General features: G+C 42.7%; 1 protein-coding gene across 2 annotated transcripts in view; it reads left to right on the plus strand.

Annotated features, from left to right (window-relative positions):
• Positions 1-21424, plus strand: part of LOC117375286 (neuronal-specific septin-3-like) — a 48839-nt gene that overhangs the window by 720 nt on the left and 26695 nt on the right. The window contains exon 1 of one of the 2 annotated variants that reach the window (XM_033971583.2): positions 21100-21191. The exons of the other annotated variant lie outside the window; for it this stretch is intronic. The gene's annotated coding sequence lies outside the window, so the exon portion shown is untranslated. Of the gene's footprint in view, positions 1-21099; positions 21192-21424 lie in introns of those variants that run through there. 2 annotated transcript variants of the gene reach the window in all.

Genomic DNA, 21424 nt, shown 5'->3' on the forward strand with positions numbered 1-21424 from the left:
ATTCCTGAACATGCTGAAAATCATAGTGTTGGTCAGTCTTATAAAGTGATTAAAAATAGAAGAGGAGTGACAGACATCTACTGTGTCTTAGCTGAAATGTTGTGCACAGACAGAGCCAATTCTCTTTAATCTGTGTCAGGTGCGTAACTATCAAAACATCTCAGCCACCTCCAGAGTACATAGCAACAGCCTCACACAGACATTTCTCTGTTTTCTTCACTTCTCTGCACAAGTAAACAAAGTTAGCAAATGGTGCTAGCCTAAAGTAACTATACAACAATAACAGTGCTAGAGATGGTGACTTTTACACTCCCCTTTCATTTAGTGTGATACACAAACAGAGCTGGTTTGGGGGCCCTCGCAGCTTCAGTGCCTCTCGGGCTAAACTAAAACGCACAGCTGTCACCATCTGCACAGACTGCACTAAATATCTCTGTTATACCCACGTCACACATACAGGGAAGAACAAAGAACACCAACAGACACAAAAATAGGTTAGAATACTTTACTTGTTTCCTGTTTTCTAGTGCATTTTAATGTGTTGTAAAGTGAGTTAACATTCATAGATTCTATATTATAAATTCAGTGGTAGTGCCCCACTAGTCCCCCACACATGCTCTGATCTGGTCTACAAATGAATACTTCAACATAACACTTTTATACTCACATTTATCATAACGTAAATAAAACCTATACGCTGCCATGAAAACTTTCACTTTAGTTTCACTTCATGATCATATTATTTGCAATTTTTCAATAAATGCAGGAAAAATAGAGAAGATCTTAAGATGTGTATAATATGCATTCAAATGTATGAATAAATTAGAACAACTAATTAACTATGCATGAAAACGCAAAGATTGCCTTCGCTATTGCTGAATTTCAGGCGTGAGGCAAAGTCAAGACATCAGACAGTGAGTAAATGTACATCATGCTGTGTTTGTGCTGTCACTGAGATGTGCTCATGAGCAAGAGAGGAGGGAGGAGTTGAGACACAGTCTTGTACAAACATGTTTAACCAATCAGAAAGTGATATTTATGCTGAGGAGCAGACTAGCGCCCCATTTTGTTGTTACTACAGGTAGATTAACAGGCAGACGTGAATGATACAACTATCAGGACTCTATCAGGACTCTGAGGACAGGGCCCTTCACAGCTACAGGGCCCTACGCAGCATAGTCTGGGTATAGGAAGATGTGCAGACAAAAATCTTTTAAAGGGAGTAGCCTGCTCTCTTACTGTTTTATTTATTTTATTAAAGGTTAAAGGTTCTACAATCACAACTGATCCTGTGCTGCCAGTGACTTAACCTGCATACACAGGACACATACAAGTTGTTCTCATTTCCAGTACAGTACATGGACAGGCCTCATGTGAAAGATCAGAACCTCCAGATTTCACTCACTGAGCTGCAGAGGCTGCACTAGCGCTGATTCATGCTTGGCTGCAGGTGCTGGGGTTTAGGTGTTTGCTATTTGCTATTTTCTGATTTGATAATCGTCTTGACAACTAAAATACCACATTGTATAAACTACTAATGTCCAACTTGTCCAGCATGTCCAGTGTTTTTTGAAATTAATAATAAATCAGCATAACAATTTTTATCAATAAAAGCTATATTTGATTTGGACTTGGCTACTTAGATACATAGTTAGGTCAAGTTTGTGATCAGAAACGTAATTGCTATTCAATAAAGACGAGTCCTCCCAGAGAGCTAAATGTCTCTGTGTGTCCGATGCCCTCCCTCTGTCTCCATGGGGTCTTATTCTGTGTAAAAGCTGCTAACCTTGTAATTTAGACCTCCACACATATGTTCTGAAATACCCCTGTTTATCAGATGCCCTTCCTGTGTGTCCATGGAGTCTTATTCTGTGGAAAAGTTACAAACATGTTTTGAAATGCATGGGATTCTTGGATTAGTTCATATTTTAGTCTTCCTTCAATTGTTAATACTCCTGGACCAGTTTAAAATGTGACCTGTGAGCTGAATCTGGAAAAAAAAAAAAAAAAAATATCAACTGCAAATCCAGTGGTCTTCACAATACCAAATAGTTCAGCAACAGTGGATACAGCAGTCACCTTTACAAATGGGCTAGCTTATGTTTGCTTTGACAACACTGGTTTGCATGTTAGCAGCAAGCAACATCTAATCCATCCAACAACAAGAGGAACTGTCTCAGACAAGTTCAGACCTCACGAGACTCCTTCAAAGACCTGAGGACAGAACTACATCCAGGTTCATTGCAAATGTGTTGTTGTTTTGTTTGTTTTTTTGGAGGACTAAAAGTGAGAGTGAGGAGGGGCGGGTTGTGGAGGTGTAAGAAACAGTGTGATTTGTCTTAAAGATATTCACACTTCAAACACTGCACCTGCAGCCAGATTCTTGTAATCAGAAACTCCTGGCTGTAATCAAGGCAGTTCTACGTGATGTCACATAGTACTTGAAATTGCAATGGCCACAGGAGGCAGAAGATTTAGATGTTTTTGACCAGAAAGCTGCAATAATGCTAATGCTATGCTATTAAAGCACCATACACAGTTTAAGAACAAAAACAGTTGATTTAGTATTTAGTTTACTACAAAAGGGGTGACAGCAGCTAGAGAAGTGTCGAGCAAAAAACGACAGGAAATCTGCCCAGGAAGTGCCCACACTGTGACCCTTCCATAACAATCCATTCCCTGAAAAGACCAAAAAACACTCTTGCGTCAGTGTTCCATTAGACCAGGAAAGAAGGTAAGAGGGGTTTGTCCGTCTAAAAAAAGAGCTAGAGTTCACACTGCACAATATTTTTTTGTCTTAAAGGCAGTTTGTCCAGTATGTCAATTGGTTTAAACCTAAAAGGACTCTCGCTGCTGAATGAATATGCTAAGTATGACTCAGGCACAGTACACACTTAGGGTAGTTCAATAGACCTAGCCTACTGAAACTGTAAACAATAGCTGTTTTCAGTTTCAGTGGAGGTAGTTCCTCGATTCAGATAGATATAAGTCAGTGTCCACCAGCAATCTGACCAGAACTGAAGAAGCAGCGTGGATGGGCAGTGAAACGTCTTCACTGCTAAATTTTTTGTCCAGTTAATAGATTTTACTTGTGGCTTTTACTCCTGCTCTGAACTACTTAAAGTACATACCTAAACACCAGCCCCTGCAGCCAATCATGACTCAGTGCTAGTGCAGCCTCTGCAGCTCAGTGAGTGAATTCTGGAGGTTCTGAGCTTTCACTGGGAAAAAGACAAACTTGTGTCTTCTACCTGCAGAGTAAGGCTCTGGCAACACAGGTTCATTTGTAACTGTGTAGTACTTTTATTTTAACTTTATGAGCACAGGTTTAATTTTACACTTGAATGATTACAATGTTTCTAATTTTCTAATTGTGACTATTAAGTTATGATACTGCAGGTGACCAGAAAACAAACTTAAATTTAGAGGTATCTCATTTAAAACTTCTCATTTAAAACACAGAAGGGATTTTGAATATCTTATTTAGTATTTGAGTATCTTATTTAGTTTGTGGATATGTATGTATGTGTGTGTGTGTGTGTGTGTGTGTGTGTGTATATATATATATATATATATATATATATATATATATATATATATATATACATACACACACACATACATACATATATATATATACATATAAAAAAATGAAAACAGAAAACTTATTTGCGATTAGCCTTGCCTAGCGGGTGTCCCAGTGAACTTGTGGGTCAGTGAGGTGTTTTTAGAGCGATGAAAGGGTTCACTGTGTTTACTCTATGCTGGGGGCCGGAGTGCACAGGTCAAAGGTCATGTAGGGAGCAGCTCAGTTCCTGGTGCGAGTGAGGTCAGGGCTGGAGGCGGGGCCAAACAACGCCACTCTGTCTGTCTAATCCTCAGTGTCAGACCTGCAATTTGTCCCACTTTGCACAGTCATTAAGTCAATCTAGTTTTATTACTATGAAACACTGCTTCTATAGTGCTTGGGATTGTGTCATAACAACTTAAAGGCACTGTATTTGATTTGATTGTCTTAAAAATGTGAAAAACAGAACTACATTTTAAATGGTTTTGCAATGGTCCAAAGTTATTCCTTGCTTACCTTATGCATTCACATCATCCTAATTATTCACTGCAATGACTTTATAAGCACTTTTCACATCTCTCAGAGACCAGAACGGACAGATGACTTGACATCAAGATAAAACTAACAACAACTAGCATGCTAAAGTGCATTTCCTGATTCTCAGACAATAAAAGTCAAATCATAATTAGATGCAGACAGCACACAGTGCACTTATTTTGACCTCATGAGCTGTGTATGCAATATAACTGTACTGGGACAAGACACATTTTACTCAAATCCATGGAATAAATTGTGTACACTAACTTATAAATCAATTACATCCAGACAGTTACAATGACTTATTTGAGTAGTAGGTTCCCAAGTACTTTTTTACTCATACTTAATAACAATTATGGACTAATACTTTGTACTCTTACTTTAGTAGTTACTTTGAAGTAACGACAGTGTTACTTGAATACAAATTTTGGCTACTCTACCCTGTGAGGAAGCGGGCCCGAGTGATCAAAATAGGTGGCAGACTCAAAAGAAGTCCCATTAGACACATTTATTTCCGTGTAGGGGTACACCGTGAACACACAAAAAATAATCCATATGTACAAAAATTAACGGTGCTCAACGAAAAACTAAGCAACCAAACTTAAGCAACTGAAACAAAAGCCACGTGTACCCTGGCTACACTGGTGTTCCCCATCTGTCTAATTGCCCAGACTAATATACTTCCCTGTACCGGAAGCCCCACTCCCGGTCTACTCCATCTCTTGTCCAGGGGGCGGTGGGAGTAACATAAGCCTATATTCCATAAAAACATCTCTCAGGCCCAAGTCCCTTTACCAAAAGTGTTTAACTAAACAAACTATAAACACTTAGTTCAGGAAATGAAAATACACAAGTCATTAACACAAAGAAATAAACAAACTTAAATCAGTTCCCCCCCCCCTCTCCACATGGTCCGGCCCACGACCCCACTCAAGCCTATAAAATGGCCGACATAGGGCACGCCCCCTCTTTGTCTGGACCATGTGGGGATGCAGGTAAGATGATTGTTGGATTAAACTGAATAGACATTTAACTAAATAAAATATATTTAACTAACAAATGTGTGGTGATTTAAACTGATAACAACAAAACAAACCCGGGATAGTTCTATTTCGTTGAGTATTGAAGTTATTGAAAATGAACAAACATGTGCAAAACCAAATCATAGTACTATTAAAAGGGACAAAGGCCCACTTTGTCACATACCCACCTATGATTACCAGCAGAGACCCAGCAGTTTATCAGGTTTTGTTACAATAAAAGTTTTTAAAATCTTTGATCGATGTTTGATCCCGAAATCTATTAAATGCACTACGGTATATTTAGATATCATGTCATGTCATTTGCTTGTCCTGCCTGTGTCTGGGTGTTTCTAGCTCATAACCTGGTGTGTCCCCAGCAGAGGACACATAGCTCAGACTGGAGATGAGTGGAGGCCTTTGGATTCCTGAGCTGACACCTGCGGGGGTTTCCGCAGTCTGACCCAGACAGCCCCTTTCCCCTCCTCTCCTGCTTCATATCTGATAAGAGTGAGGGGAGGTGCCAGAGTTATCTAACCTGTGGATGCCGTGCATCTGATCAGATCTAAGTGCATGGCCCTACCTGATAGTAAACACCAGTCATAAACTAGTGTTTACTATGAGATGTGTCAGCAGTGTGAGGTAGAATGGTTGAGCATTGTCGTATTGTAATTGCTAAAGAAAATTATGAGTTTAGCAGATCAGCTGATACTTCCTGTACCTCAGGTTTTTCCTTCCACTTTAGAGACTGATGACAGTGACATTTCAAACAACTTTAGGACATTTGTGGAATTGGCATTTATAACAATAAATCTCTCTTTATTTGTTCCAGCTGGGCAATTGAAGCACATAGAGCTGTAAAATGCAACAGGTGGGGTCATCAGATACAGTATCAGGGCAATTTTGGGAAGTAACAGCCCTCAGGACAAACGTGTCTCTCCTGTAGCGTCACAGTAGTCTCCAGGGGGAGCCAGGTGAAGTCTGACCAAACAATAAGAAAGCCTCTCCTCCGCTCTGTTGTTTCAGTCGGTATTGAGGCGGGACATTCCCTCGAAGTGTTTACTCTGGAATGTCTTCTGCCTGTTTGGAGTAGAAAGTCATTCTATTGTTGTAGAAAGTCTGTAGCATTTCAGAGCTATCTGACAAGCATAGCTAGCTCCATGCAGGGTCACCATCAATACAGGAAAAACAAACTTGTCAAATGATAATCCAATATTTCTTAACTTCTATCCCTTGAACTGTGCTTACCTCACCTCTTAGTTGGTCAAAATCCCAATATATTGAGTTAAAAATTTAAGGTAAATATGAGTTTAAAAACTCATCCGTGTCTCAGCCAGTCAACCACAAAAAATGGCAACCACAAAAGAGAACAATAAACTATTAAGAAAACATTTAATATCTGTCTACACTTCATATCTAGCTCAAGAGTCGTGCAAATTCTAATGAACCAGCTTTACACAACAAATTTTTGAGAGCTTTAAAACCCTGTCCCTTTGTCCTCGCGTGTCCTTCCACTGTAGATCTGTGGACTTAGTTTAGTTATTGATTACAGTTTACGCTGCACAGTAGACATCATCTCCACTCCTCTAATCTAATCTGACTGATTATTACTTACATGTTCCCTCTGCAGCTCCAAACCAGTTCCTCATACTTGATGAGCTTCCTTTCCCAGGTCTCTCTGAGATGATCTTCCCAAAGAACAGTTATAGCTGGAACGACTATGCGCTTTTTGGTCCTGTGGTGTTTTTTACTATATGGCCTGGGAACTTCAGCTATTACTGCAGTCATTTGTTTTGGCCAGGCGTCCTGCACAAGATGTTTTTGCACCTCACCAGCTTTGACAAAGGTGATGTTTTTCCTACCTGGTGCTTGGGAGTGCCGAGCCTTCTTAATGCCTTCTGAGATGGTCTTTGCGATACTTTTGAGGAAACCTCATGCTGCCACTTCGCACAACTACTAAGGATGTGTTCCAGTGGCTCATGCCTGGAACACTGTGCACATGCTGGGGAATCTAACTTGCCCCAAGTGTATCAATTGGAAAGGCTTGGGAGCACATCGTACATTGCCTGAATGAGAAATTTTATTCTCTGGGGTTCTGCTTTTCACAATTAATTCCATGTCACTCTCCTCTGGACTACACTCTCCCATCTTGCCCAGGTGCCCTGTTTGCTCACCCCCACTGTTCTTGCATGACCTTTCCTCCTTCACTCCTGCTCTAACCTTCTCTTGTGACTTTTCCTTGCCTTTGAGGGGGGCGTTTGTGGCCAAACCTGTTCTTTCTCTTGTCACTGCTCCCACAAGCCCTTTGAAGTGCAGTCTTGACTCAGCTTGTTGAACAGCCTCCTCAGGAGGCTCTATTCACTCTAGCACAGAGTGTAGCATATTTGACTTTACAAGCATATTCATGGCTAAGGAGGGTAGGATAATGGAGATGGTGCATCCTCTAATGATCCCAATTTCTACCTTGTGTCAGCTGGATGTTATTGCTCCTGAGGAGACTCTTATCCTGAAGGTGGTCTAATAATCAGAAATAAGGTCTCTTACTTTGCTGCCACACACTAATGAGGTTTGCCTGATCAAGCCACAACACAAACAGATTACCCCTGTTTTCTCTGGCTTCCCTGCTTAATTGTGTCACCACTCTAGTGTGCTCCAAGCAGCCTGACATACCTGGACTCCCACCCTTTTAGACTGTTGAGGAGATTGTTCTTTGCCAAAAATGTGCACAATTGATTGGAGACTGCACTTAAGAATATCTTAACTTCAACACATAGAAGAGAGATGGTCCGTAACTGGTCTAACTTCTTTGAGTGTTCCTCCTTTGGTATCGGGACCTTAGCCTCAGCAACTTTCCAGTACTTTGGGACTCAACCTTTCTTTAGATCACTCTAAGGATCTTCAACAAGCATGTCAAAGCCTTGGGGCAATTTGTATACACTTTGTATAAGGTGCCGCTGGACCCCAGTGCGGAGCCTTCTCGTGCCTGCCTGTTCTCTTACTTCACTAATTTATTTTTATTTATTAGTTTATTTGAATAGGGACAATGCACATTAATCGACATTTCTGTAAATGCGCCAGTATTAGCTATACAGCTAGTTTCCAACTGCAGTCCCTATGGCAAGATGTAAAATGCCACCACACGTAAAATACAAGATTATAAAAAGTTAGTTTGGTAATTAGTAAAATGTTTTAAAAGTTAGTACAGGTAAGTAGGCAATTAGTAAAACACTGTGATACAGACAGACAAAATCTACAGACAACACAGAACAGATGAGGCTGGCAGGCAGCACATGGCAGCACAATTTCACATTTGATGATCACAGGCTTGATTCAGAAGTAACCATTTTTTCACCATGATTTTAAAAGTCCTGAGTGACTCCACACTTCTGATGTGAGGCGGGACAGTGTTCCAAAACTGGACCGCTCGAACTGAGAAAGCAGATTGGCTAAATGAGCTTTTTCTCAGAGGCACAACTAGATTGTTTGAGGCAGCAGCTCTGGTGTTTCTACCACTCTGTGTAAAAAATTTAGAGAGTGGAGGAGGAGCAAGGCCATGAAGAATTTTGAAGACCAAGTTAGCATCCTGAAATTTTACTAGATTGTCCCAATTTAAAAGTTTATGTTTGCTCAAGACTTTACAATGGTGATGGCGAAAAGGTTTCATATCCAGGACTTTGAGAGCCTGTTTATAGGCTGACTGGATTGGTTTCATTGTTGTCTTGCAGCCCTGAGACCAGGAGGTGACACAGTAGGTCAGGTGAGGCATTATCATTGCATTAAAAAATAAATTTGCAGCTTCTTGGTTTAAATTATGCCTGATATGTCTAAAATTTGCTATATTTAGTTTCACTGTTTGGGTGGCCTTCTTTACATGTTGTTTAAAAGTAAGATTTGAATCTAACACAACACCCAAATATTTATATTGTGTCACGATACTTATTTTCTTACCCGCAACAACAACATCAGGATTTGGGGAAGTTGATGGTCTTTTTGTAAAAAACATGCATTCAGTTTTTTTTACATTGAGATGAAGACATGATCCAGTCAGCCAATTTGAAATATGGGCCATAGATTCAGACAGTTTTTTAGCAGTTTCATCTTTGTTTTTTCCATGTACATAGATCACAGTGTCGTCTGCGTACATTTGTACCTCACATCCAGTGCACACTGTTGGCAAATCATTGATGTAAAGACTGAACAGAATTGGTCCCAGGATAGATCCCTGGGGGACTCCAACATTGTATGCCAGATGAGATGACAGTGTGTTATTAACTTTAACTGCTTGTGTTCTATGTTGTAAGTAAGATTTGACCCAATTTACAGCATCTGGTGAGAAATTAAATTGTGCTAATTTTGAGATGAGAATTCTGTGATTAATTGTGTCAAATGCCTTTTTCAAGTCAAGGAAAATGGCACCGACCACACCCCCTTTGTCCATTTTAGATTTTACACTTTCAATGAGAAAACAGGTAGCTGTGTCGGTGGAATGATTGGTTCTAAAGCCAAACTGCAAGGGGTGCAGTCTGTATGGTGAGTTATTGAGGTGGCACAGAAGTTGGTCTGCGACACACCTCTCAGCTATTTTTGATACCACGGGCAAAATGCTGATAGGTCTGAAATTTGTGACCTCATTCGCATTTCCCGACTTGAAAATTGGTGTAACAATGGCTGGCTTCCACATCATTGGGCACAAGGATTGTCTGAAAGAAAGATTAATCAATTTGGTAATGGGATCTGTAAGAGACTCTTTGTGTGTTTTAAACAAGGTAGAGTCCAGCCCATAAACATCTTTTGAATTGGAATTCTTCAGTGCACTTATAATTTTATATACAGTTGGTTGAGAGACTTCATTTAAGGAGAACACAGGTTGAGATGTATTCAATTCTATAGCCTTACCCAAGCTTATAGGGGGACTACTTTGAGTCAACATGTCAACAGATTCTACAAAATATTTATTAAAAGCAGTTGCAACTTGCAATGGGTCTTCTGTTAAACATCCTTCTATATGTAGCTGAAATTTATTATTTGTAGTTTTATAATCTTTACCTGTTAGTTTCTTCAGTTGATTCCAAATCATTTTGCAATTTCCTTTTCCTTCACGAATTTTGTCAATGAAAAGGTTTGCTTTGGCATGTCTTAGTTCTTTTACAACTTTATTTCTGAGAGCTGTAAACTTTCGCTTGTCATGGATTTGTTTAGATTTGTGGGCTGCTTTTAAGGCCAGGTCTCTCTCTTTCATGAGTTTTAGTATGTTCTCATTAATCCATGGGAGCACATACCTTTTAAAATGTCTTGATTTTGTTTCCTTTTGAAATTGTTTCAAAATAGACTGGATAGTAGAGATGAAAGTTTGACAATCAGCATCAACGTCTATTCCCAGTAGTAAATTACTCCAATTTATTCCTCCCATTTTAATGTTAAATTTTGGCAGATCAGATTTTGGAATTTTAAAGTATCCATTTCTAGTTTCAGTTTGGATAGGTCTTCTTTTTGGCAGTTTTCTGGATATAAGCGTTAAATTATGATCTGATAGACCAGTGATCATATTGAAGGATTTTGTTATTCGTTCTGGTTTATTGCTAAATATAAGGTCAATTTGAGTTTGGGTAGTTGCAGTTATCCTTGTTGGCCCTTTGACAACTTGTACAAGATCATATTTTGTCATAATGTTCTTAAGAGGCTTTCGCATGTTTTTGTCTTCATAATTTATATTAAAATCACCCATCAGGATTACTTCCTTATTAAAGTCACATTGCTTAAGCTGCAACTTATCATGCAACACTGATGGCTTAGGAGGCTCAATCAGAGTCATGCACTTTCCCAAATTCTTCTCTGTTGCAGGATTACTGTAGACCTGTTAAAGATATATTTCCAGTTCCTCTTGTGAGCACTCCAACTTGCCACTTCACTTTTGACATAATAGCGGTTTTGTGAACCTAAAAGGGTTGGAAGTAAATTCAGCACCCTGTCAGGACCTCTCACGGTGTCATTTCCTAAAGTACTATGCACCCTGATATTCTTCCTTTGGATGGACATGAGGTGTGCTAAGCCAAGATGCTTTTTTTGTCCTGCCTCTTGTATTGTCATCAACTGCCTGATGTTGCAGATTTTCACATCTTTTTTGATCACTGAATTAGTTCAAGTGGTTCTTTTATTTTCTTCCTCTTCCCCAACTTGTTCTGCCCTAATGCTGACTATGATTGTGGTCAAACATTGGAGCTTCTTGCAAAAGACGAAGCTTAAATCTGTCAACTGGACAAATTGTCATAGGAGTGAAGACGTTTCGCTGCCCATCCAAGCTGCTTCTTCAGTTCAGGTCAGATTGCCGGTGGACATTACCTAATATCTATCTGATGGGAGGGGCTAACTACACTGTAAACAGCCACTTTCAGCCTTTAATGACCCTATTCAACCTTTAATGGTCCTACTATTATCTTTTGTTTCTTTTTTTTGCTTTGGGATGGATTCATAGATCTGTGAGAGATTATGTGTGAGATTCTCAGGCCCCCAGGACACTGTTCCCTCTAAACTGCACGCGTGCGCAATTGCGCACTGCTGACACGGTCTCCGCGCACAGAAAATCTGTGCTGTGCACAAAAAAATCGAACCGGAGTTGAAAATAAAATAAACACACAACAATTCATTCTGCGCAATTTTTCAATGTGAGTCAGTGAGTGTGACCGGCGACGAGCTGCTCCAGCCAATTATATGATTCACAGACGTATTTGCGCAGTTTATCAACGTCATTGACAGGCTCCTCATGTCCCGCTCCCAGTGTTTTAGCCGATGTGGCCGACGTGGAGCGAAAACTCGCTAATGATTCTATGTGTTTAACCCCTGAACGTTCCGACGGCCCGCCCTCGGGCAAAGATCCGCGCGTAAAATTACGTGCGCGTAATTGCGTAATTTTACGCACTGTTTTGCAGCACTTTTGCGTTTTAAACATGACGAAACGGACAAAACAAAGGAAGTACTCGACCGAGAACACTGTGGATGTTTGTACAAGTTAAACTAGAGGCATCTCGGACCCGGAGCGGTTCGTGGAACCGAGTGAAGATCTCATGATGGACTCAGGAGCAGAGGACCTGATGTGCTGATGGACTGGATGCTGTTCCTGATCGGTAAGTGTGGTTTATTCTGCTATTGACTTAATTGTGGGTCAAATGTGTATTATGTGTAATCAATTTTCATTAGCATTAGCTAATGCCAATCTGTGCCCGACCACCACCAATCATCACGCACACACCACTTGGGTGAATTGTCTTGCCTAAGGACACATTGACAGAAGTTGGTCCGAGCAGATCCTCCAACCTCTGTCAGAGAATGACTGTCACACTGTCACATGTACAGTGTATTTTTAGTTTGTGTGTGTTTGTTTACATTTTGAAGTGTGTGTGTTTGTTTACTGTTTACAGTGTGTGGTTTGTAAATATATATTTATTTTGACCCATACCACTTGTTTTGAATATATTTTATATACAAATACACATTATATATTGTGTTTTGATATGATATGTAAATGTAGTAGTAGAGCAGCTGGGTGTGCAGATACAGATTCCTCTCAGTGTGTGTTGGTCATTGACTGTCACTAGTTTATGAGTTGTAAAAATCAAATGATCGTGTCATATACTGAAAAAGAGTTAACGGACTGTCTCCCACAGTAGGACAATCTCACTCAGTGCACAAAGCTTCACACAATGGCTTATACTCATAATACAAGTCAGAGCTTTATCATAAAAATGCTAAGTGTGTTTTCAGCATTGGAGTTTACAGTTGTCTTGGTTTGGTTGGAAGCTCATGTTTTGCCATAGTTAAAATTAAATATTTATACTTCCAATAGCATTAACATACTACACAGGTCATGAGCAAGATTTTTGTCATTTTCATTGTATAAGTGGCTAAAGCACTTAATTAAAAGACTTATAACAGAAATTTAAATGCGGTAATTTGATTCTTTTAATAAACCATTTAACTTGGATGGATGCGATGCAGCATGACCACAGTGCGCACGTCTGATGTCGCTCACAGTGGTCCATGGGACGCTCAGGGAGTTTGAGTGTTTGCTCAGACTCGTGAAAAATTAGAGGGAACATTGCCCCAGGATTGTCTTTCCTAACAAAAATAGCTTCTTTAACTCTCCTCTCAAACCATTTTTTTCCCTCTGGCTAAGATCTGAACCTCTCTATCTTCAACAGAGTGGTCAGTGGCTTTGAGATGGAGATGCACAGCAGACTGGGGTCCAGAGGAGTTCTCGCACCGGGGTTGATGCATTCTCTTATGAAGTGGCTTTTCAGTTTCTCCAGTGTAACGCTCACTGCACTCTTCCCTACACTGAATGGAGTAGACCACATTACTTTGTTTATGGCTCGGGGTTTTGTCCTTTGGGTGAACCAGTTTCTGTCTTAAAGTGTTTGTAGATTTGAAATAGACCGTCTTTTGCTATGGATCAGTCCTGAGGGATTACATAGTCATTGGAGCTTCTTGTTAACATCTCCCTTCCATGTTACCTCCAGAATCTAGTCTACATTATTGTCAAACTAGCTCCATTGGGAGGAAATGCTGCTGGTCATTTGATCCGCCTCTTCTCGGACTTGGTGTTAGGGGGTGACATTCCCATCACTTGGAGGTTCTGGGTTCTGTGGGCTAAGTCCAGGTTTGGCTCCTCTTGCATCTCACCAGGTTAAACACCTGTGCATTGCGCAGGTTTTTCCACCTACAAGCACTTCTTCCTGGTAGATCTTGAGGCCTCTGTTTTTTGCATGTCTTGCCACATACTTATTTTTTTATGTCACTTTGTCTCTGTGCAGCACTTTGGAAACAATTTGTTTATGAAATGTGCTATATAAATAAAGTGGATTGGATACACACTGCTTGCTCAAATCTGTTTGTCCATAGCCTTGGTCCAGTGCTTGTCGTCTCTCCATGCTATCACTAATTCTCCAGTTGCCACCACTCTATTTGTGGTTATCAACTAGTCTTTCCTGGCCGTCACTGACTGGCTCAAGCTGTGACTATAGTTGTATCTGAATTACAGTTGCATTACAGTTTACGTTCCCCATTGTAGAGCTGTGGACATAGGTTTATTTAGATTACAGTTTACAGTGCAAAGGTAGACAGCATTGCCGTTCTCTTAATAACAGTTTGTTCCCAAGTGTCCTCTTTGTCCCCTGTCCTTCTGTTGCTCCCCATCTCCACTGTGGGATTGTGGACATAGCTGTCTGTTTACAGTGCAGAGTTAGATCACTGCTCCTCTAATAACAGTCTGTCCCCTGTCTCCACATGGCGACCCTGTCTCCTCCTGTCCCTGTGCCCACCCCTGTCTCCCCTTGTCCCTCCCCGGACCCCCGTCCCCCACATGTCCCTCCGCTGTAGAGCTGTGGACATAGTTGTCTCTTGATTACAGTTTACGCTGCACAGTAGACAGCATCGCCGCTCTCTTAATAACAGTCTAATGTGCCGTAAGTGGAGACTGCAGCTTAAATTAGTGTTTTGCTTCAAGCTGCACACTTTGTATTCCATGCAAACATGAGGAGCCGTGTGCTTCCTGCCCCCCCCTCCTCATCCCTCACCCCCTCTTCTCCCTCCTTCTCCCTCCTCCTCCTCCCCCCTCCTATTCCCCCCTCCTCTTTAGGGCAGGCAAAACTGTTCTGACAGATACACGCATTTTTCATGTTTAGTTAAAGGTCACATGTTTTTCTGTATTATGTGTGTGAGCTTAAAGCCATGTTAGAATGTTGTTACCTCCTCAAAAACACACCTGGATTTGTGTTTTCTTTCATTCACACATGATTGAGTAACCCTTTATTATTAGTCTGTCTACATCTCCAAAGTTCAAAATGCTCTGCTCCACCTTGTGATGTCATGAAGTGGTAGTTTACAAATTAACAGCTCCTTTTACCTTTTGTTCAGTAGAGATTGGAAATTCTACAGTTAAGATTATCCAAATGCTTCTAGTGATGGTGTATGGAGTTTAAAAACACAGTATTCCTGTTTTACTACATGACATCACAAGGTGGAGTAGAGTGTTTTCTGTTTCTGAGAAGACCTCACCTGAATATCACCTCACGCCTAAATATGCAGGGTTCGTGTGTCAGACAAAATTGCTGATTTTCAGATTGGAAAATAGCAGAGCCCAGTGGGAGTGTTTTCTGAGCGTTGAGCTCCAGGTCTTTGTCACCCCTCCTGGGCACCACCTTCACCTCTCAGAACTAGTGCGATCATACTCTGTCAGTTGTCCATTTAGGTCCCTGTCCCTTGTCCCACTGATTTAGATAATGTTCCTTTTTTCATTAATCCCCTATGAAATGTTGCCTGGGATCCAGAATACACCTCTAAAAAGATATAAATCTGGTCACCACTGAATCCCCCAAGTTCAGATGGACGTGATTGTCAGGGACACGCATGGTCCGTCCATATCAAAACAAAGATGGCTGCTTATGAGGAAAAAAGAAAGGACGAAAATATCACAGGGACTGAAAAACATAGAGGATTTCTGCAGAATCAGTGAGTGAAGCACTAAACTGTTGATCTGAGCTGAGAGAAGTTTCATTTTATTCAAAATGATGGGTGACTAATGAGCTACTTCGTTTCACATGTGTCAGTGAAATAAACACATCTGATTGGATGATTGTGTTTGGTTCTGGCTCAAGGCGGGACTGTATAAAAAATACAGAGATATCAGCCTGGATTTGTCATGGAACATGAAATCTATATAATTTTACTTTATAATAACTTCATAATAACTACACCATTATTAACCTTACTAAAACATGAACAAAGTCTTAATTCACTTAACTTCTATGGGGTATTAACTTTTAACACATAACATATTTAGATGACCATGTTAAAAAAATTTATAAAATAAAGTATGAACATGTTTTATAAGTTTCACTTTTGTTTTGGACGGTCTGAATCCTTCCTCCTTTTTTCCCTGTGTTAGGTCACTCCCCCTTCAGAGCACTACCACAACACAATCAGAGTGCCATAGCCTTGTGGGCGGAGCCTTGTACATGATCATACTGCTAACCGTACTGCTAAGGATGGTATGAATAAAATGCATGGATGAGATCTTAAACCTCTTCAGGCATGTTTTTAATGAAGAAACGTTATAACATAGTAGAAAGTTTTAAAAAATGTATTTAGCATAACACCCCCTCTTTAAGAATGATTCAGCTAACTACATAATTAAAGGTTTAGGGTTAGTAGTTCAGGTTAGGGTATTAATTTAGTTTATAAGTCTGAATCAATAAACTGTTTGAATGAATGATGTGTTTGTTCATGTTTTATTATGGCTATTAAAATAGTTATTATAAAGTGTTATCAACAATTCATTCATCTTAATCTGATAATTCCATAAATCAGATCATAAATTAGACTTCAGTGCAGTGTGATGGTGGACAGCCTCCCCTCCTTCTGTATATCAGTCTCCCTGTCCCGTGTCAGGTCCAGACTCGCCCTCTCCCCCCTCCTCCCCCTCTCCTCACCCCCTTCCCCCACCACCCCTCTCCCCTGGCCCCGCCCCCGCTTCCTCTCAGATCCAGCCTGTAATGACAGTGATCAGTATAGATTCCTCCTTGGCAGATGGGTAGTGTCTGACAGACCTCACTCCTCCTCCTGAGAAATGACTTATTTACATCCTCTGCACCAGACGGACAGATACACTATGTTCCAATACTTGTTCCTTGTTGTGCGTTATTAAAGGTGCTGTACCTGATTATTACTGTCTTAAAGGAACTGGAAGTAGCCTGCGATCTTACAGTTTTAAAAAGGTACTACAATCACAACTGAACCTGCACTGCCAGAGTCTTACCTTGCAGATAGAGGACACATACAAGATTTTCTCATTCTCAGTATATGGACAGGTCATGTCTCATGTGAAAGCTTAAAGCCTCCAGAATTCACTCACTGAGCTGCAGAGGCTGCACTAGCACTGATTTGTGATTGACGTCCTGTCCTGGGCCTGTCTTGCACCTGTTCTGCTCCTGTCCTGCTCTTGTCCCACTCCTGCCCCACTCTGGCCCTGCTCCTGTCCTGCTCCTGTCCCCTAATGTTCTGTCCTGCTCCTGCCCCACTCTTATCCCACTCCTTCCGCACTACTGTCCCACTCTCGCTCTACTCCTCTCCCGCTCCTGTCCCACTCTTGTCCTGTCCCACTCCTGTCCCACTCTTATCCCACTCCTGCCCCACTACTGTCCCACTCTTGCCCTACTCTTATCCCACTCCTGTCCCACACCTGTCTTGCTCCTGTCCCACTCCTGTCCTATCTTGCTCCTGTCTTATTCCACTCCTGTCTTGTCTCTTTCTGTACTGTCTCCTCCCGTCCTACTCCTGTCCCACTCCTATCCCACTCCTGTTTTGCTCCTACCCTTCTCATGTCCCCCTCCTGTCCTGCCCTTGATTTGTCCTGTCGAGGCCCACTCCTGTCTCATCTTGCTCCTGTCCTATTCCACTCCTGTCATGTCTCTTTCTGTACTGTCCCCTCCCGTCGTGCTCCTGTCCCGCTCCTGTCCCCTACAATCCCCCTGTGCTGTCTCTGTTTGTGCTCTGCTTATCAGTTGGGACAGGAAGCACATGTGTAGGTCACAGGAAGTCCCCACACTGAAGGACACAAGTCCCGCCCTCTGATTGCTCCACAAACACGAGCTGAAGTCTGTCAGAATGAGAAGGTTTAGAAAAAAAATATTATAAATTCAGCTACATTTACTTGAGTAACTTTTTAAAGACTTGTATTTTCTTGCAGCATACTTTTACTCCGACTTGAATAATATTTTTATTGACAGTTACTCTTTAAGTCACTGTTACTTGAGCAGTAGTTTTCTCACATACGTTTTTACTCTTACTTGAGTCATTCCTTGGACCTCTACTTGATTCTTCTACTTGAGTAATATTATTTTGAAGTAACATTACTCTAACTTGAGTACAATTTTTGGCTACTCTACCCACTATCACATTTATATGAGATTTAAAATAAACTGTGTTCTAAAAGTACATGTCCTTTACCCTCTCAAACACCATTAATGACAGTAGATGTTCTGGAGATCTCAAACACTATCCATCACAAAACAGGGCATCTCCAAGTCAAGGTGGTCCTCAGGGCAGGTCCTCAGAGCAGGTTCTGAGGAGGCCACGTGTCCCTTTGGAGATATATAACCTGCTCCTGTCAGAAGTACTCATCTATATTATACTTACACAAGGGCCCTGCTCCTGTCCTGCTCCTGTCCTGTCAGAAGCACTGTGGAGATGATCTATGTTACACTTATACAACAGTTCTGTCTGTCCTACTCCTGTCCTGTCAGAAGCAGTGATCTATGTTACACTGATACAAGGGCCCTGCTCCTGTCCTGCTCCTGTCCTGCTCCTGTCCTGCTCCTTTCCTGCTCCTGTCCTGCTCCTGTCCTACTCCTGTCCTGTCAGAAGCAGTGATCTATGTTACACTGATACAAGGGCCCTGCTCCTGTCCTGCTCCTGTCCTGCTCCTGTGCTGTCAGAAGCAGTGATTTATGTTACACTTATACAAAAGCCCTGTCTATCTTGCTCCTGTCTTAAACTGTCTTGTTCCTGTCCTGTTTCTGATACACACATGTCCTGCTCCTGTCTCGCTACTGTCCTGCTCCTGTTCTGCTCCTGTCCTGCTCCTGTCTCACTCCCGCCCTTCTCCTGTCCTGTCAGAAAGCTGCAAGAAGATGATCTATGTCACACTTAAACAACTACTACTCCTGCTGCTCTGCCCTGTCTGTATGCCTGAGGGTTTAAAGTTTTGGTTTTTCCCTAGAATATTCCAGAATATGACATGTGTCACACTGATGTTCATTCATTCTGACTTAGAGCAGAGTAGCACCTGCTGCTGAAGCCGAGCCATGTGCTGTCCACATCCATGGAACAGATCTTGTTCTGTCTTATAGTGGACCTATTCTGCAAAATCGACTTTTCAGAGCTTTTACCCATGTCATAGTGGTTTACCCTCAATATTTACTCAGCCGTAGTTGTATTTGGAGTGATTCATGCATGCTTGAGTAATCTTGAATCACTTATTTTCAAAACACACAGGCTACACACTGTACCTAATCTAATTGACCACGTTTGGCAACACAGAGATGCTGCCATCTTCTGGTCACTGGGACTTATTACAGGAGCATCAGCCTCTCCTCAGCTTTAGTACATGTCATCTCCTCTCTCTGTCTTACACTCTTACACTTGCCTCTTTCTCTCCCTCTCTCTCTTCCCTTCTCTCTCTCTCCCTTTCTCGCTCTGCCTCCCTCTTTGCTCTCTCTCTTTTTCCCACTCTCTCTTTCTCCCACTGTCTCTCCCTCCCTCTCTTGCTCTCTCTCACTCTCACTCTCTCTCCTCTCTTTCTCTCCCTCCTTCTTGCTCTCTCTCTTTCTCCCCCTATCCCTCCCTCTCTCTTTTCTGCTCTCAGTCTTATAACCCTGTCCCTCTCTCCCCTCTTCCTTTCTCTCTCTCTCGTTCTCCCCTTCTCGCTCTCTCTCTTTCCCCCTCCCTCCCTCTCTCTCCCTCCCTCCCTCTTGCTCTCTCTTTCTCCCACTGTCTCTTCCTCCCTCTCTTGCGCTCTCTCCTTCTCACTCTCTCTCCCTCTTTCTCTCTCTCCCTCCCTCCCTCTCGCTCTCTCTTTCTCTCACTGTCTCTCTCTCCCTCTTTTGCTCTCTCTTCCTCTCACACTCTCTCCCTCCCTCTCTCTCTCCCTCCCTCTCTCTCCCTCCCTCTCTCTCTTTCTCCCCCTCTCCCTCCCTCTCTTGCTCTCTCTTTCTCCCCTCTCCCTCCCTCTCTTCCTCTCTCTCCCTCTCACTCTTTCTCCCTCTTCCCCCCTCTCTCTCTCCCCTCTCTCTATCCCTCCCTCTCTTCCTCTCTCTCCCTCTCACCCTTTCTCCCTCTTTCCCCCCTCTCTCTCTCTCTCCCTCCCTCTCTCTCTACTCTCTCTCTATCCCTCCCTCTCTTTCTCTCTCTCTCTCTTGCTTCCCCTCTCCCTCCCTCTCTCTTTCCTGCTCTCTGTCTTACACCTCCCTCGCTCCCTCCCTCTCTCTCTCCCTCTCTCCCCCTCTTGCTCTCTCTCCCTCCCTCCCTCCCTCCCTCTTGCTCTCTCTCTTTCTCCCCCTCTCCCTCCCTCTCTTGCTCTCCCTCCCTCTCACTCTTTCTCCCTCTTTCCTCCTCTCTCTCTCCCTCTCTCTCTATCCCTCCCTTTCTTTCTTTCTCTCTCCCTCTTTTCCCTCTCTCTCTCTCTCCCTCTCTATCCCTCCCTCTCTCAACCTCTCCCTCCCTCTTTCTCTCCTGCTCTCTGTCTTACACCTCACTCCCTCCCTCTCTCTTTCCTGCTCTCTGTCTTACACCTCCCTCACTCCCTCCCTCTCTCTCTCCCTCTCTCCCCCTCTTGCTCTCTCTCCCTCCCTCCCTCTTGCTCTCTCTCTTTCTCCCCCTCTCCCTCCCTCTCTTGCTCTCCCTCCCTCTCACTCTTTCTCCCTCTTTCCTCCTCTCTCTCTCCCTCTCTCTATCCCTCCCTTTCTTTCTCTCTCCCTCTTTTCCCTCTCTCTCTCCCTCTCTCTATTCCTCCCTCTCTCAACCTCTCCCTCCCTCTTTCTCTCCTGCTCTCTGTCTTACACCTCACTCCCTCCCTCCCTCACTCCCTCCCTCTCCCTCCCTCTCTCCCTCCCTCTTTCTTTCCTGCTCTCTGTCTTACACCTCCCTCACTCCCTCCCTCTCCCTCCCTCTCTCTCTCCCTCTCTCCCCCCTCTTGCTCTCCCTCCCTCCCTCTTGCTCTCTCTCTTTCTCCCCTTCTCCCTCCCTCTCTCTCACTATCTCTCCCTCTTTCTTTCCTGCACTCTGTCTTAGACCTCACTCCCTCCCTCACTCCCTCCCTCTCCCTCCCTCTCTCTCACTCTCTCTCCCTCTTTCTTTCCTGCTCTCTGTCTTACACCTCCCTCCCCCCCTCTCCCTCCCTCTCTCTCCCTCCCTCTCTCCGTGGCGCGTGCCTCTGCCGTGCGGGCTTGTATCAGTTTCTTTCTGTTCTCTGGTGTGCTAGTGCGTGAGGTGAGCAGCCTGAAGTTCCTCAGATCCAGGTCAGGACCACACTTTACCACAATATTTCACATTCTGAACAAATCGCTGCAAAATCTGTGTGAAACTTGTGTCGTTTCTTTTATAATCGTGCGCTCCCTTCGGCGTAGCGCACTCGAGTTTGTTTGTTGACTTCCTCTTAGTTCCCCTATCAGCTCTGACTTATCACACACTTTACTGCTCCAGTCCGAGCTCAGTCTTTACCTGTGTCTTGCTTCTGGCTGAGGAGTTTGTG

This window comes from Periophthalmus magnuspinnatus, chromosome 8 (genome assembly GCF_009829125.3).
Source record: "Periophthalmus magnuspinnatus isolate fPerMag1 chromosome 8, fPerMag1.2.pri, whole genome shotgun sequence".
Classification (NCBI taxonomy): Eukaryota; Metazoa; Chordata; class Actinopteri; order Gobiiformes; family Gobiidae; genus Periophthalmus; species Periophthalmus magnuspinnatus.